An 18,156-nucleotide genomic window follows, 5' to 3' on the forward strand; every position below is an offset into this window, starting at 1 on the left:
ATGTTAGTATTTCAGCAAGAATCAAAACTTCCACATTTATGCATGTCTTTATTTTTACTTCCTTCATTGGTATTTTATAATTATCTCTGAGTAAATAGCCTAGCTTAAGTTAATCTCAGACTATTTTGTCACTATTGTATATAAATCCCCTTTTTGTCATATTATTTTCTTGTTGCATGTCACTTGTATACAATGATACATGTGCTGTGATAAGAAGTGATGACTAAAACTACAGTGATAATCATATTGCAATACATAAATGTATCAAATCAGCATATTGTGCATCTTAAACTTACACAATTATTACATGTAAATGATATCTCATTAAAAAATGTGTCCCCAAAATCATCATTCCAACATTTTCTCCCAGTGGTACTCTCGTACATATTTTGAGTCACAGTCAAATTTAACCAATTGTTGCTCTTTTCTTTCCCAAGAAATTTGAACAAAAATAGTCTTGAAGGTTCTACACCTGCTGGTACTTTTGCAATCAGCATATAGATAATCCTCAAATATTTTTGTGGGTGATCTGTAATAGGTGATCAACAAATGGCAAAAACATTTTAGAAAGCCTGAGTAACTGCTCCTTCTTTTTACATTACTTTTAAAAGTAGTCCCATTATTCCTGGAATCTACCCATATTTAGAGAACAATGTCATAGAAATTATTTAATATATGGAATACACAGTAGCAATGAAAATATCCCCTTCCTGAGTAGGATATTGAAGCACTTTTCAAGTAAATAAATCCCAACCTACAGCAGCACTTCATTAGATCCACACCTAGAAGAGTCCAGATTTTCTTTAAAAATAAGAAAAGTTTATAAAGTATCGCTATCTGAAATAAAAAGGGTTATATCATCTGTGCTATGCTTAGAACAAGTCTAGTATTCAGTCTGGAAATTCTGCAGAAATAACATAATTTAATCCTCCACAATTGTAAACTATGAGTAACAGTTTGGGTGCATTTCAGTACTTCAAGCAATAAAGGAAGAGAATTTTAAAACACTCATCAGAAAATCCCAGGTACAAGATGTGGGATGTGCACAAATTATGGGAAAGACATGAGCCACTTTGTTGAAACCCTATTTCTATACCATGTGTCAGTTGTGGTGTAGGTGCTAGAGGATAGGTTCACTGAATATACCACCATGTTTTTCTTTCTCCAATTTAGGTTCCAAACAGTGACAAGTGAAGTTTGGTATGGGCCAACTTTCTTCTCACCAGAAAAGTTGGTAACAAGGGAGATAAATTGGAACTTGAGTGAACAATCTCATGGAACACAGTGGAACCCTGATACAGGAATTCCAATACACCAGAAAAGCATATGGGAAGAGGGATTTAAAACCAGCAAACAACCACTCAGTGAGAAGACAGATTAACTCATTTTAGACATACCAACTCTCAGAAAGATTTACCACCCACACATCTTTTCTTAATAAATTGCTAGAAGATACACAGCATAATAAAGGAGTAAATCAAAAGAGAGAAAAGGACAGGATTTAGGAAATAGTGAATCCTTGCCAAAAGTCTCGTAAACAAAAGTCCCAGAGCCAGTGTGATATATAGAATAGTTAAAATGTTCTTGATTACCATTATCATTAATCACCATCATTAGTACATAATAGCAAACATTTATTGTCCATTACTGCATCCAAGACACTGTTTTACATGTTAGCTCATTAAATACGCACACATTCCTATAAACTAAATACCATTGAGGGTATGAAGCTAGCCTCCCCCCCTCCCAGAAAAAACAACTAACAAATAGGGGCGATACATTGCCAACCTAGGCAGTCTGATGCCAGAAACCACACTCTTACCAGCTAAGTTCCATGATGCCCTCATCTACATCATCCAGCAGCTGGCATGTTATTTAGATTCATCAAAAGTCACCTAGGGTAAGTAAGTACTCCAAGAAAAAGGAATAATAAATAAAATTATCTGAAAAGCTATTTATCATATAACTCTGGTTTGGAAAAATAGAAGTCATTACTTTGAAATAATTTGCTTATCCAACTACACAAACAGGTTACCCATGGGAAAAATGTATTTTTTTCATGGCAGGATCAAGTCTCCCATACACTTGTTTCCCCAGTACTTGAAACGTTAACATTATGCAGTTTTTAGGTCTAATTTATGAGACTGCTATGAGTTGTTGTTTATACCACCCAATCACTAAACTCTGTTGTGTGCATTCAAGACCTACCTTACAATCTATATAATAATAAATTTATATGATATCTATAATGAAATACCACCTATGAATGAAACAATTAGTTTTTCATTGATTCAATATAAAGCTATATACGATACATGAGCTAGCTTTGTGGTGCTTTACCATAAAAGTATTGTCATGAAGGAAACAGTTAATTTTGTAAATTTGTTCAGAAACTAATTTATTTTGCAAATAAATTAAAACGGATTACACAAATAATCAAAACACAACATTGATACTAAATAAGAAGGGGTAGCTAAGAAATTGGGATAAAGATCAAAATGAAAGTAGAAAAACATTTTAAATGTAATGCAACACAGAAATCTGTGTGTAAGTCAGGACTTTTAATTGCTGATCACAGAAACACAGCTCAAGCTAAGTTAATCATAAATGAGAGGTATTATAAGAACAGTAGAGAAGGTCAGAGACCAAAGAAAACCAGCATTATGAAGCATCTGGATAAAGGCAGCACTGATATATCCTCAGCCAATAGATCATGAGACAAGAAAACTTTAAGCACTGTCTTGAGCTCATATTTGTTTCTTTTTTATTGATATTTTTCTACAGCAATGATATTTCTCATATGTTGGGAGAATGGCTTTAGGTGGCCAAGGGTTTACATCCTCACAAATCTACGACCAGAGAGCAAAGTTTTCCTACAGGCTAAATTGAAACAAAATTAGAGAAAGACCTGACTCAAAAGTTGGGTCATGCCCCCAATCATACATTCATCACTGTGACCAGGGGTAAAGTAGTAATGTTGTCTATTTTGAGTCAGATACCTTGGCAAATTATTTTGGCCACATGTCCTATCCCCATGTCCAATTCCCTTGGCCACATCTGATTTCATCTGTGGTAAAGTAGACTGTTCTGTATGGGTTCACTTTTTCTAGAACTGTTCCCCCTTGAGCAAAATCCAGATTTTTTTCTGCTTTTGTTCTCGGAACTTCCACAAAGCCATAGGAACCCATAGACGTGTGCAGCTTGGTAAGCTAGGAGAGTCAGTGTTCCAGGGAGCAATCCTCCATCAATAGAGAATGAGAGCTGATGAATAAATGCCTTAACCATCATCGGTTAATTCTTAGAAGGCCTTGTTTCTCACAGTGGTGACTAGATTAATAATGCCCTTTTATGTTGATCTTTCCTGATTCAGTTTTACCATTTCCTCATTCTAGCTTCATGATCACCTCCCAAGTAAACAATCTGTACTTAATCATTACCTCAGGCTTTTCTTTCAAGGGAATCCAAACTAAAATGTCCATCCTTTAATCAATTATTTTATCCAGGAAATTAGTTTTGTCTTGCTTCTTCATTAGATCACTGACCAACTTAAAAAACAAAACAAAATACAAAACCAACTTGTTCCCCTTCTACCTTTGATGCAGTTTTCATGTCTTCTCTATTTTTATTGTCTATTTGGATGATTTCATGTAGGCTCATGTTATTAAAAATCATTTGCGCTCTAGTGATTACTAATTTACATTTCCAGTGGGGACTTTTTCCTCCTTGTTTGCCATAAATAAGCCACCATATTCTGAGGATATCATTGTTCAACCATTCACTTCTAATAAGTGTTCCCTAGAATCACATTATCAGAGAAGCCTTTCTTGACTATCATATGTAACAGTTTCCCATATTCTTTTAGCTTCTTTAGTAAATGTCATCACACTTATTACCACTTGGCATATATATATATATATATTTTGTTTGTTTGTTTGTTTGTTTTTTCTTGTCTTTCATTTGTATCTAAAATGTAAGCTTTGTGAGGGGAAGGGATAGTCTGCTTTGGTTAGTTCTATAGATACAAGACCTATAAGAAAGTTTGACATAGAGGAAACTCTCAGCTTATACTTGTTGAATGAATGAAAGGAGATGAATGAAAAAGATGACAGTTCCAGTTCAGTCCACATTACTAAATTAGTGAGCTACTAGGGAGGAGAGGAGATTTCTTTAGATGGAATCTGGGATGTTAGTGATTTGGGTAATCAATAGAAACCAGGGTGAGCAGAGAAGCTTTCTGCTCCCCACTGGTATATACTATAGTACGTTATTGTTTCTAGAATTGAGTTATAAAGGTGACTGTTTTTCAGAATACACACACACACACACACACACACACACATTGTATACAATGTCAATGAGGTAAAAGAAATGAGAGACATGAAAAACACAATGAATTTTGGCTTGAAAATGGATAAAATGGACCAAATAAAGAGGATATCATGTAGTATACTGAGAACTGCCTTCAAAAACATAATTACAGTAAAGGTAGCAAATTTTTATTTATTATTTGCATCTTATTTATACATTATATACATATATGTCAATAATGCAGTGTTTCCAGTGATTCCATTTTTCAAAGTTTTTTGATAAACTTTTTTACAAATGTGTCCCTTATAATTCATCTGAATTAAAAATTAATCATTGCTACAAAGATATTAAGGAGAAAACTCAGTGACTGATGGCAATTGAATGTACTGAAGAAACCATTATAACTTTCAAAAATTAAAATTTAAAAATAAATCTTCTTTCATAATATCTCTACATTCCCTACATCAAAATTTTGTACCAACCCATTGGATCATTATGAAAACTGGATTAAAATCCATCCATCTTTTTTATTACAATTCAGAAGTATTTCTCAAATCAAGAAAAATTTAATAAATCTTTACTGGACTTAATAAAAGAACAGAAGATTTATATATCTAATAAAAAATTCATTCAGTTCCAACAGTTTTATTTAATTTGTTTCCATATGTCTTATCACCTGTTAGATATCATTTTGTTTTTCAAAATACAAAGAATAGAAATCACTTCTAAAATAATTTTTATAGGAAAAAATATATAGATTTCTCAAATATTCCATGGGTCTGTCCTTTTAAAATGTGGTGGATTAAAGAGTGGCTTGCACAATCAAAAAGCATCAGGGGAAGATCTTCTTGGCTGCTGAACTTCAAATCAATTTTGTGATTTTAAGAGTCTTTTACTCAGAAAACCCACATAGGGTTTTCTCTAAAGGGTTCCAGACAATTAAGAAGGAGTTAAAATTAGACATTTCAAAATGGATGTGGAATTCATTTCTGTAGCTAAACTACAGAATTCACACCTTAGTTTCTTTTTGTTTTTAGGAGCAAAAAGGCTACTTTGCTGATTAATATTTCATAGCATGTCAAATTATGTTGTAATCCTTCCTTTCTCAAGGAGAAATAAGTGTAGTTCTCATTGAAATCTCTTTTGAGTATTTATAGCTAATCAATTAAGAATTAAGACCAATTAAAAAAGAATCTTTTAGGTTAGCCACTTGCTAATAATTGGGATATGCCTACTTTGAATATAAGTATTTGAAGATTTGAAAAATAGGGATAGTTTTATTTCAGAAAGATAATATTAGATGACAATGGAAATATGAATCTCTCCCAACAAATTATGCTCTCCTTTTGAGGACCAGAGAGAGGTTTTAAAAGTAATATGGAGCACAAAATAAATGAAGTTAGTACTGACATAAGCTTTTTTAAGTCACAAAGATATGTACTCCAGCACTTATCAAGAGCTTTATGCAGTAACTACCCTAGCACCATACTGGAAAATCTTTATTCTAGTCCCTTTTCAATTTAACTAGTTATGTGACCTTAAACAAACTATTTTTAATGTTTTGAGGCTTTATTTTTCTTTTTTGTGAAATACCAAGAACTTTCACTAAGATTTGTTCATATTTAATAATGTCATTTGTTTCAAAATTGTAATACATGTTTCCCTGCCAGTCCTTAATTTTGAAGTATCATATTAAACGTGCAATACTGTTAATATGAATGCTTTCCATATATTCTAAGCTCAAATAATCATAGGACAGTTGGCATTGTCAAAATATAAATGTATGCAATAGACCTTTGTAATTCATAAAAAGAGCAAATGGACACTACATACTTTATTTAATAAATTATTATTTTCACCCTATTTGTTAATATCTATATATTTATGATAATACCAAGATGACAAAAGAAAATCTAAGCAAATCTAAATACCAGAACTTCAAAAGAAAATCTAAAATAGTTGGGCCACATGATACTTTCTTTCCTGATATTGAGTTTCTTATGAACTGCATGTAGCTCAGTTTCATTAGGTAAGTCTTTTTTTTCCACTCAGTAATAAAAGAATCTTGAGGGAATATACAATTTCCTTAAAATTTATATCTGGTCTTTTTTTAAAGACAAGTTTAAGTCGCAGTTTATGTATCAACTTCAAAATAGCCACTGCTTGTCTTGTATCACATTCTGTACAGCTCATAAACAGGGCCCAACTGTAGAATAAAATTGCAATGTTCAGATTTGTTTATATCAGTTGCACTAATAAAATCTTCTAGTATGTATAAAAGCATTTCTACCACTATATCACTGTGTTCAGATCGTCAGTAGTTGTAAAAGTATAAGGAATGAACAAAAAGATATTATAGCAGCAGAAGAAATACATACCTTCTAAACTCATTTTAAGTCCCTGGTATGATGGAAAATAAATGCAGGTCAGAGAACCAGATGGCCAAACAGGCTGAAAAGAATTAAAAAAAAAAACATACCTCCTTGTATTTATGCATGTCTCATTTTCAACTATTATAAACTTAACCTATCCTTATCCTTTGCAACATTAGTCTTCCAACTGAATATCTTTTCATGACCAAATTTTTTACTTGCTTTAAGTGTTGTGACATGTTAAAGCAAACAAATTATATCATTACCTTAGTCCCAAGAGAAGTTTTCTTCAGGACTTTTTTTTTAAACAGGTGAACACAAAACCCTGCCCTTACAGAATGTATATTCTAGGTAGGGAAAAAATATACATATAAACCTGACCAAGGTGGCCTTATTGTTTCCCTCAGCTTGACTAATCTTTAGACAGGATTCTTTCTTCCTTTAAGTCCTGACTGACTTCTCATTCAGGGCTTTTCTGAATCCAGATGGACTAGACGCAGACATTCCACTCCTCCTTCCTTCTTAGGGTATTCACTTTAGAAAACTTACTATAAATTCTTTACATTCCCATTTGAGATGTAAATCTTTTTAAAAGCTGGGGAATTGTGCAGTCCCGGTGGCCCAGCAGTTTAGTGCCACCTTCAGCCCAGGGCGTGATCCTGGAGACCCAGGATCGAGTCCCGCATCGGGCTCCTTGCATGGAGCCTGCTTCTCCCTCTGCCTGTGTCTCTGCCTCTCTCTCTCTCTCTATGCCTCTCATGAATAAATAAATAAAAGCTTTAAAAAATATTTAAAGGGATGTGTAGACAAATAATAAACTGAATTTTTAAAAAATAGAAGCTGAGGAATTTTATAATTGAAAAGGACTATTTTTCTAAAGGACCTGGGAACCATCATCATAATCATCAAGGAAAATAATGCCCTTGTCTTCTCATGTCTCTGATAGGGTAGGAACCTATATTGAGTGGACACTTTGCTTCAAGTTCTAAAACTACCTCCTGTCATAAAGATATAAGAATTTTGACTTATCCTTAGTGTAAAGTCAATTAACAAACACAAATAGCCTATGACCCTTTCCATCTCAGCTCTTAAAGACTTTCAGCCCTTTGTTCCAATGGCATTCAGACAGTATCCTGGTCCCATCTCCTATTACAATAGCCTTGAAATTAAGTCTTTCTTACCTATTGAACTTTGCCCAGTGCAAATTTTGTTCTGACAAACTTAAGGATGTACTGTGGGGTAAAAAAGCATAAAACAAGACCTAGGTTACTCGTGCTGGTGCTGTGAGGAATGCCATGGGGAAAAGTATGCCTTTAAATTTGTAAGCAGAGTAGTCAACATAAGCCAAAGATAAGAAAAGATTCGAGCAAACTCTTGACAAAGACTTGAAGGTGAGAAGTAATACTTGTGGGAGGAGTCTTCCAGATAGATGAAACAGTAATTCAAAGGCCCTGAGGTATGAGTGAAGAACTGTAGAATGTGGTCATAGTGAAGTGTGGTCAGTGTAGTCATAGTGCAATGACAAAGTGACAAGAGTAGAAGAATCCAATATGAAATCACATGGCTAATGATATAGGGCCTTATATACTATATTAAGGACTCTGCTTTTATCCCTAGAGAAAAGGGGGAACCACTGGATGATTTTGATGTAGAACAAGTAATGATCTGACTTGTGTTTTAAAAAAAAAATGTAGCTGCCATATTGAAAACAGACATTCAGAGATAAGAGTAGAAGCAAGGGTACCAGTTATAAGTTTATTGCAATAATTTAGGAGAGAGAGAGAAAGAGAGGGAAAGACTCTTGAAGTAGAGTAGAGATGATGAGAAGAGTTATTCTGGATATATTTTGAATATATTTTGAAAGCAGAGTCAATAGCATTTCTTACCATTGGGTTATAAGAGTAAGACAGATGTTAAGGATAGATTGAAGTGTTGTTATTATATTTTGTTTTTGTATGTTTGATTTGTTGGTTTTGATGTTTTGTTTTTGTGTATTCATTCTTGAAGCACTGAGTTTCCTTAACTGAGCTGGTCAGTTTGAAGAGAAAGTATAGGATTTCAGTTTTGAACTTGTTATGTTGAAATATCTGTTTGATTACCAATACTTGAGGAACCATAACTAAATGAAAACTAGAAATATCAATTTCAAAATGTTAGCTATGACAATAAACAGAGGTTATAAATGAAAAGTTGTTAACCCTACACATAGGACAAAATATGGGCCTTATAAAAGTTAATATAAAATTAAATGTGCACTTGTGCATGTATAATTGCACCAATACCACCTTTCACTAGTCTGAATGAAATCTATAAATAATATAATCTGCCTTTATGATTAAAATATAAAGCTCCAGTGCATGTACTTTAAAAGATAATCTCAGTATGTAATCTTCTCATCATAATGTTCTATCAAAGTACTAAATAAACTAAAAATAAATAGGCTATAAATACTATATTTTACAATAAAATTAATTAAATTCAAAGATTTCTCTGGATTTTATGTGTCATACAAATTTAAAACACTTGGTTCTAAGTGTGTTAAAGCAAACTTACATTTCTCTGTTAAATATTTTCGGTAGGATTTATTAATGTTCCTCTTTATGAAAATTTCCTCTGCAATCCTTTATTTAAAAAGAGTTAATGATGTATAGTTATGACAGTATATTTTAAAATAATGCTAGAAAGAAGACCGTACTCTGCCGTGGAGAATGTATAACATTGCTAGCTCCTGCCCACTAAATGCCAGTTGTAAGTACCTCACCTCCATTACTGTATGCACCAAAATGTCTTCACACATTTTCAGGATGCCCCCATTGTAACAATTCATATAGATGAACACAATAGAGGTCTTTTGTCCATTAATCAAGGGAAGAAATTCAACTAGTCATATAAGTGATTGCCAGTTGAATATCTATTACTTTGACAAAATGTAGAAGAGAAGACATGTAGTTGAATACTCAGTTCTTTTACCTAAAGTTGTCAAAAAATATTTCTGATTTTTCAACCAGAAATGTTAATCTATACATGTATAATTTAATTTACATAAAGTTCATAATATATCCAATGTAATATCTTTATTATTGGTACTACTACTGGGCCACAATAGCGATCATGCAAGCATAATGGAAGGTAATATTCTTCATCTGGGGACAAAGAATATAAGATTAATGTTAGTTAACATTTATAAATCACTTGCTTTATGAGAGATATTCTACTAGATGTTTTGCATATTTTATCAGTTGGGGTCCCAATATCATGGTTGAAACCAAGGAACTCATCTCAATGATAACAACTCTTACCATATCCTCAACTTAGAAGAGCCACAGAGCTTTTCAAGGATGCTTGTGCATCCTTGTTTCCTACTGCTATAGTGAAGGGAAAGTTCCTGGTTTCCCTCAGGGTATATGGTATATAGTAAATCTACAGAGTGCATGTGATAAAATCCAATTCTACATTTTCATTTTTTAAGCCTTTGGATTATCCCCTCTTTAGCGTGCCAGAGAAGTGTTGGCATCTTAACCTTATTAATATTAGGCCCCTTTGACCCATGGTTTCTGTCAAACATTTAAGAAAATTGTTCAAACCAATATATTAAATCCATAATCTCTGTTCACATGTCTTTAAATCTATAAATTGGGTAAATCAAAGGTATATTCATTCCTGCATGACCTAACATTCCCACATGTATTTTTCAGATTCTGCATATAAAAACTTATAAAGTTGTACAATTCTTCTGGGGTGTAAGATACTTCCTTCTAAATCAAACTTTACACTTGTCCTTCCTAGAACATGATGGGATCCAATCCCAGCTATACATCTGAAGGCAATGAGAGATGATGGGGATATATCTTGGGGAAAATAATTTTCTCCATGCAAGGCAACCACTTTAGGTTTGGAGATTACCAGAGTCCTATTTTTTCATTATCAAGGAGCACAGACACCAGAGAAAAAGATGTGACCCATCAGATCCTCATTGTGAGGCTATGTTACACTCTGGGAGAGGAGACATGAGCAAAGTCTCATTCTGATTAACAAAGAGATACAATGAAAGATAAAGCTGCTGTAAGTTGGCTGATGAAGTGATACTGACCAGGACTTAAAAACAGTCATAGTGCAATGACACAGTGACAAGAGTAGAAGAGTCCAATATGAAATCACATGGCTTCATGTGTTCATGTCTTCTAAGAAGACATCTTAGAAGAAGTGCCACATTTCCACTTTCTGATCTCCTTTCTGTGCCTTCCATTTGTGAAACACAGTAGGTGTGGGTGTGTTTTCCTTTTCTTGGGCATGAAAGTTCAAGAAATGTACCTTGCAGAGTTCTTGTCTCAGCATTACAGAGGATAGAATTAGTAAAACTGGAGTTGAAAGACAATAGGTAAATTACCAGTATTCTTATATCAATTAATTTTGCCATCACAACAATATGTTATTTTGATCTCCTTTTCACAGATAAGGAAAATAAGGCAAAAGGAAGTTAAAAGAGCTACCCAAGTTATACAACTGGTAAGTACAGCAGAGATTTGATACCAAGCATCATATATTAGAATGGAAACACCTAAATAGTGTTAAAATGTATACGTTTTTTGGCTCCTGACAGATTAGATGATTCCTCCAAACCCTAGGTTTAATACATACTGCACCTTGGTTATAATTGCTTTAAATATATTAACCTGGTTGATAACCTGACTTATATAGTTGATCATGCATTTGGCATATATCATATTAGTGCAGAATAATACAGAAACTGATTTTATTTATTTATTTATTTATTTATTTATTTATTTATTATATTTTTTATTGGAGTTCAATTTGCCAACATAGAAACTGATTCATTTTAAAAGCAAACTCAAAGGTACCTGAGTTAATAATATTGTAACATCAATTTCTTGGTTATGACAATGTACTGACTGTGGAAGACATTACACTGGGGAAGCTGATTGAAGGGTACATTGGAACTTGTATTATTTTTGAAATATCTTCTGAGTCTTAAATTATTTCAAAATATAAACAGTCATTGTTTAAAAGTCAACTCAAAATCCTAAACAGTGGTTAAAAATGGATTCTAATGTTCTATGTCTAGTATGGGAATACATTTAAACATGTCTATATATAAATGAAAAATTGTAACATTAAAATCATTAAACTACTAGGTTAAAATACAATAGCAGGTGCCCTGAACATTTAATATTTAAAATTCAATACTAAGTTTTTACCAAAATCATAAATCTCAAAATAATTCTGACAGTAATTGCTACTGCATTTCACTGATAAGAAAGCTGAGTTTTTGAGACTCAAAAAGCTTTCCTAGCTGAGAGTAGACAACTGCAAAATATCAGAGTGAAAGCCCATGCCATTTCCACTGTAAACTATTGAGTCTGACAACATTTTACTATATCTTGTTTTGAAGAAGTTATGTTGTCTAGCTCACCATTATTGACATTTTCCAATTTAACTCTATACTATTTCACCTTGTTTATCTGGAAAACAGAGGTGAAATATTCTACAATATCCACCCTGTTCCTTGTAATGACTCTATATTGTATACTTAACTTGCGGGTTAATAGCTGGGAGGAACCAAAAATGAATAATTGCTTAAGAAATGTTGGGACCTCAGGAGTTCTTGGAGCATGTGTTTTGTACTCTCCTCTCCCTATAAATAAATAAAACCTCTAGGACAAATATGCACCTTTTGCTCAGCACTATAGTTTCTATGCTTAAGCATTTGTCCATATGTTCTCACAAAGGATGCCACCTCCACTGACCTGAAATCAATGACATTGTCAAACTACTCATTTGACAAATTAACTATCACTAGCATGTTTGTGTTTGACAAATATACTGTATTGTCTCTCTTGTTGTCTATGTAGAAATACATATTAATTTATAGGTTACTCAAAAAGCCGTGTAAAATTTCATGTCAAAGCAAATTATTTAGATGCTAACACTGAATTTAAGACTTTGATTAATTTTTCAGAGGATTTTTTTCAATGACTAAAGGTTCTTCTATTGAAACTAAATTCTATATAAATCAATTTCTTTTCTTACATTTTTATCACTGATGATTGGCTCTGAAAGAATAAAGTAAATTCCATTTGGAAATTTATGGTAATTTCCCTAATTATTATGTTTCATTTCAAAATTATAAGGAAGGAATAGAATTCTCTAAGGTTTTATTATCACCCAATTTAAAAATACTGCACTAGGTAATACCTCATGGTCATATGCTCAGGAGTGTGTTACATACTCATTATATCCATTGCATCATTTATGTTGGCTGGCTTTTGCATGTTTGATAATAAAACTATTGCACATCCATAATGGTTTTGCACTTTCCAGGAGTGATCAACATATGATGGTACTAAAAGATTTAATGTCCCTTCAGAGATTCATAATTTGTACTTGTATAGCAATCACAGGTAGAAACAGGAAACTAAAGCTTAGAAAAGATAAATAGTAAACATTATACTAAAGAAAATAAACATATGGGAGTGTGTTGTGTTTGTGTAAATATAACCCAAACTTGGCCTTGTTCATATGTCAAAAAGAACTTAGACATACCTTAATGTAACTCCCACATCTATTTAACAAATCTAGCTTTCCTAGACTTTAGTTTCCTTGTCTCTAAAGTGGAAACATCAGTTTTATCTTCCATGTAGTATTCTTTTGAATACTAATTGAGATACCAAATGTAAGGTGTTTACCATATGATGAATTCAATAAACTACTATTCCATACATTTCTTTCTATACTAGCCTAGAGGTTAAGAACATAGACTGTGGATTCAGACTGCCCAGATAAAATTCCTGGCTCTCCATTTACTAGCTTTATGACATTTGGGCAAATTGCTTAAACTTTCTATGCCTTAATTTTCTCATGTGTGAACAAACTACATCTTTGAGGATTAAATAAATTAACATATGTAAATTAGATTAAAGAGTTTGTTCTCTATTAAGCACTAGAATAAGATTTTGTCAATATTTCTTTTTCTACTACTACTAGCACCACCATTGTAATCATTAGAATCAGTTTGTGGAAAGAATGGTGATACTCACCATCTTATCTTTCTCATCTCCTCAATCCACTGCCATCCATAATTAGCATCTCTTTTTCAATACTTTCCTATTCAGTGCTGTTAGGATGATTTTTCATTCTCCTTTCATAAAATCCCGTTGTCTCCTTTCAGCTTTTATCTTAGTTAAATTTGGTGATACCATTAGTTCTGTACTCACTTTTTTCCCAAAGTACTTGGTATTCTGTTATTAGCTGCCCCCCCACCCCTTTCCCCTTCATGCTGAATATTATTACTGGGCAATCTCATCTATGCTTGGGGTCTCACCATCTAACATACAAATGAATACAACTAATCCACATCTTTCTCTCTCTCTTTCTAGTCCCACCATAAATGTCAGGGCCTCAGAGATGCCTTTTTATATTTCCCAGATGAAGTAGGCCTTGCAATTCTGTTATTTTTATTATGCTAACAGTGAATTTAAGACTTTGATTAATTTTTCAGGGGATTTTTTTCAATGACTAAAGGTTTTATGATTCATAAAAGAAATTTTATGATGTATAATTATTTTAAAGCTTGAAGGACTTTTCTCAAATTCTATGTTCACTATCCTGCCTTCACTACTAGCTTGTAAACTACATAGGGTTCCAAGCCTATCCAACTCACCAGTGTATTACAGTGCCTTTCAGCATCCCAGGCACGTTTCTGACATTCAATTATGTTTGTTAACTGATCATCGAACTGAATCTTGAGTTCTATAACTGAATATCTACAAGTATTTGCAAATATCAATCTGAGTGTCCCAAAAGCCTAAAAAGCATAAATCCAGAAAGCAAATATTATGGTTGTTTTTTTTTTTTTATCTCTATAAGCTCTTATGGACTCATTGCTTGTGAAATTATTTGGGTGCAATAAATTTCCTTTGCAACTTCTCCAGAAATTCTCTTGAAGGTACAGCCTAAGCAATAATAATAAATAAAAATTTTAGAGTAAACTTAATTTCCCATTGGGCTATTGAATGAATGATTGCTATTACTGATTTTTACTTCATATGTAGTTTGTTACATTCAAGTATTTTTCCTTTGCTGTGCTATGAATAGTCCCTTTATAAACATTAAGGCTTCATTACAGATGGCAGGAATAGTACATATTTAGCAAATTTCTGAATATGTACATGGAACTATACAAACAGAGGTTCATTTGTTCATTTATTTTTGAAAAACATATGATAACAATAAAAATGTAACTTCTGTTTGGAGCAGTGTCCTGAGCTCTTATACTTCCCTGGCATCTGAGGACATTCTACTATGTTCACTGCTTATTCTCCTATCATCTGTCTGAAAGGTTAAGGATCAGCCCCAAGTTGTCTACCAACAGACCTAAGACTTCAGCTTCTGAAACATGAGCTATGAGCTGAAGTCTCCACCTTTCTTTACAACCTGAAATATACCCCAAATAGAGTTGAAGAGAAGAGATTCATTGTCTCATTTGAAATATCTCCATGTTGTATCTGCCTTTTGGTGCAGAATTTGCTTTATCATGGCTTTTATGGACATTTGTAATTTGACTGACTCCAACTATGCACATTGTATTAAAGACATATCTATTTCAAGAGTCCATATGGCTCTTCTAAAGAGAAATTTCATTTTTATTATCAGCATTGTCATCTTTGTCAAAAGGTAAAGGAGTTTCTTTTGAATGGTTCCCTGCTATGCATTTAAAAGTATATAAAGTATATATTTCCCTAGCCACTTAAGAGTAATGTGTGTTTTTTAAATAGAGGAATTATTCCTAGTATAGCAAGAACATAGAATTTCAGGGCTCTAAGCTACGTATGAGGCACAAGTTAGCGATATCAATCATTCATTCAATACTCCAATGGGAAATTAGGTTCATTCTAAAAATCTATTATTTATATTGTAATTACAAGAAATTTTCTGGCACTGAAATAATTGAACAACCACACATCGAAATGAGGGAAGAGTGTTCATTCACAATGAGAGTTACTTTTTAGGAACATAAAACCAAAGAAGCATAAAATAAATATTTTTTTTATGGGAGACCATTTTCTTGATATTACAGACCCCAAGCAAGACATTCTCAACTTTTCTTCACAAAGTAGTATGATTCCAGAAATTTGACTGTCAATGTCACAGTAAAGAATGATTTTGCATTATTTCTATAGTTTCACAATTAGTCTGCTTTGATTTTTGATATATATATATATATTGAAATCAATATATATTGACCATATTTTATTGACATATATAGATATATATGATTTTATTGATATATATTGAAATCTATATATATATATATATATATATATATATATATATATATATATATATATTGTTTTCAATGACCATATTTTATTTCTTTCTTCATGGTACTGTGTGTGCCTGGTGTTTGTTGTTATATCACTTCAACTAGTTTTACTCTGAAGTGTATTTTGATCTAGGTTAAAAAGAAATTCAGGTTAATTCATTTAGAACATATTCTTTCAAATTTTGGAGTTAGGAAGATATGAACCTTAAAGTTTTCATATTTACATTGATTGCTTTTAAATTTTCTCGTAAAAACCCAGAGCTGTTTTCTTTCACTCAGCCTGGTCTCTCTCAGGACTCTCCTTCCTGCCAAGATCAGCATGTTTTTTTGGATGCTATTAGCTTGCAAAGCTAAGGCATTTGGGATTTACTGGAAAATAAAAATAGGCTTGAACTTGTTCATATTCACCCGCTGTTCTCAAGATGAAAACACCCAGGAAAGCAATTTGGAACTGCAAAAAACTTTTTTTTTAATTTAGGGAAATTATTATATTTAATGAAAGTATGTCAGCTCAATTTTGCACCAGAGAGAGAGTACCCCCGCGCTTTGGAGAATCATGACTTGGTAGAAGCCTAAACTTTTCTTTGTTTGTTTAATTGTTATTATTTTTAACTCACCAGTCATGTATAAGCTTAATTTAAGAATTAAACAACAATATAAAGAATATCTCATTTTAATTTTCCTCTGTACTGAGACTTCTAAAAATTGTAATTGACAAAGAGGATCCTGAAAGTTTTCATGGGGTAAAAACTGACAAGATTCTATGGCTTACTTTTGATAAAGAAACAAATATCAAGTGTTTCACATTTATTTTTGTAATTCTGAATATCATTTTATACTTTAAGGGGGGAAAGAGAAACTCTGCAAGTTAATAACTTTTTTCTTCTTTTGTGCAAAATTTTAAACATTGAAGAGGTACAATATACTACAAAGAAGTCAGGAATGACTGTTTCTTTGAGTCTTCTTAATTTTTCTCTCCAAAAAATTCCCAGTTATATAAACTGTAGAGGTGAGAAAATATTGCTCCTTTACATTTTAATATTTTGAATTAGGTTTCCCAGCATTGTCCAGTTGAAACCAGTGATCTCGAAGAAACAACAACAGATTGCCTCTCAAGCCTTTCTTCAAACAAAATCTTTAGAGAAACCAAATACAAAGATGTCAGAGTTTCATGGAAGAGAAAAGGGCTTTAGTAGACTTTTCACCCCTTTGCCTGGTACCTATGCCACCTGGAGCTGTTTCTGCACCTCCAACAACCTCCAGGACTTCAGAGCACAGGTCAAGAGAAAGCAACTCTCACTTCTCTCAGAGGTGGCCTGCTTATCTTTATCTTTTTTCATGCATGTGAGAGAGATTTTGTCTTAGATATACCAATACCTTTTAGCTTCCATGTTCTAACAGGGCCAATGATAGCACTGCAGTAAGAATGTCATCTGCCTACACTCAGGCTCCATTGCTTGAAGCAACTTCTGTTTTGGATTTTGTATTTCAGCCTTGCATATGACTGAGCTGTAAGAGCACTTATTTTGCTGCTTGGCATGTTGTTCAATGGCTCTCCAGCAATCAATACCTATCTGCTGGGAGTTATTCAAGGCTTTGCCCCCTTTTGTTCTATTTTTCCATGCCTGGACCTTGATGAGATACATGTTGTCCAAACTACACTACATTGCTTAACCACAAGAAAGTATTTTATTCATGAAGAGGCCTGCATAAAAGCCATGAAATAAAAATGTGAGTAAATTTAACCCACAGCTATGGCAAATGTTTTTTCTCAATCACATACATCTGAAGCAAATATATATGAAGTCTTTAATTAAGTATTTCAATTTGCCACATCGCTTGGTATGTATAGTTGGGTTAAGAAATACTCAGAGGATATTTAGATATTCTTCTGATCTTTAACAAAAAATAGTTTTATGTATCATATCATTTCATAATATGAAGGGATCCCAACGTATCTGTGATTTTTTAAGTAAACCTGTATTAGAGTTTAAAATAGGGACATCTGGATGGCTCAGCGGTTGAGCGCCTGCCTTCGGCTCAGGGCGTGATCCCGGAGACCCAGGATCGAGTCCCATTCGGGCTCCCTGCCTGGAGCCTGCTTCTCCCTCTGCCTGTGTCTCTGCCTCTGTCTCT

General features: G+C 33.1%; 1 long non-coding RNA gene across 1 annotated transcript; it reads left to right on the forward strand.

The window, feature by feature from the left end:
* Positions 1–1,297: 1,297 nt before the first annotated feature.
* On the forward strand, positions 1,298–17,760 carry LOC140639387 (uncharacterized). Its single transcript, XR_012036115.1, has 3 exons — positions 1,298–1,900; positions 11,133–11,186; positions 17,073–17,760. It is a non-coding gene; the product is annotated as an uncharacterized lncRNA (long non-coding RNA).
* Positions 17,761–18,156: the final 396 nt, after the last annotated feature.

The sequence above is a fragment of the Canis lupus genome, chromosome 9 (genome assembly GCF_048164855.1).
Source record: "Canis lupus baileyi chromosome 9, mCanLup2.hap1, whole genome shotgun sequence".
In the NCBI taxonomy this organism is placed as follows: Eukaryota; Metazoa; Chordata; class Mammalia; order Carnivora; family Canidae; genus Canis; species Canis lupus.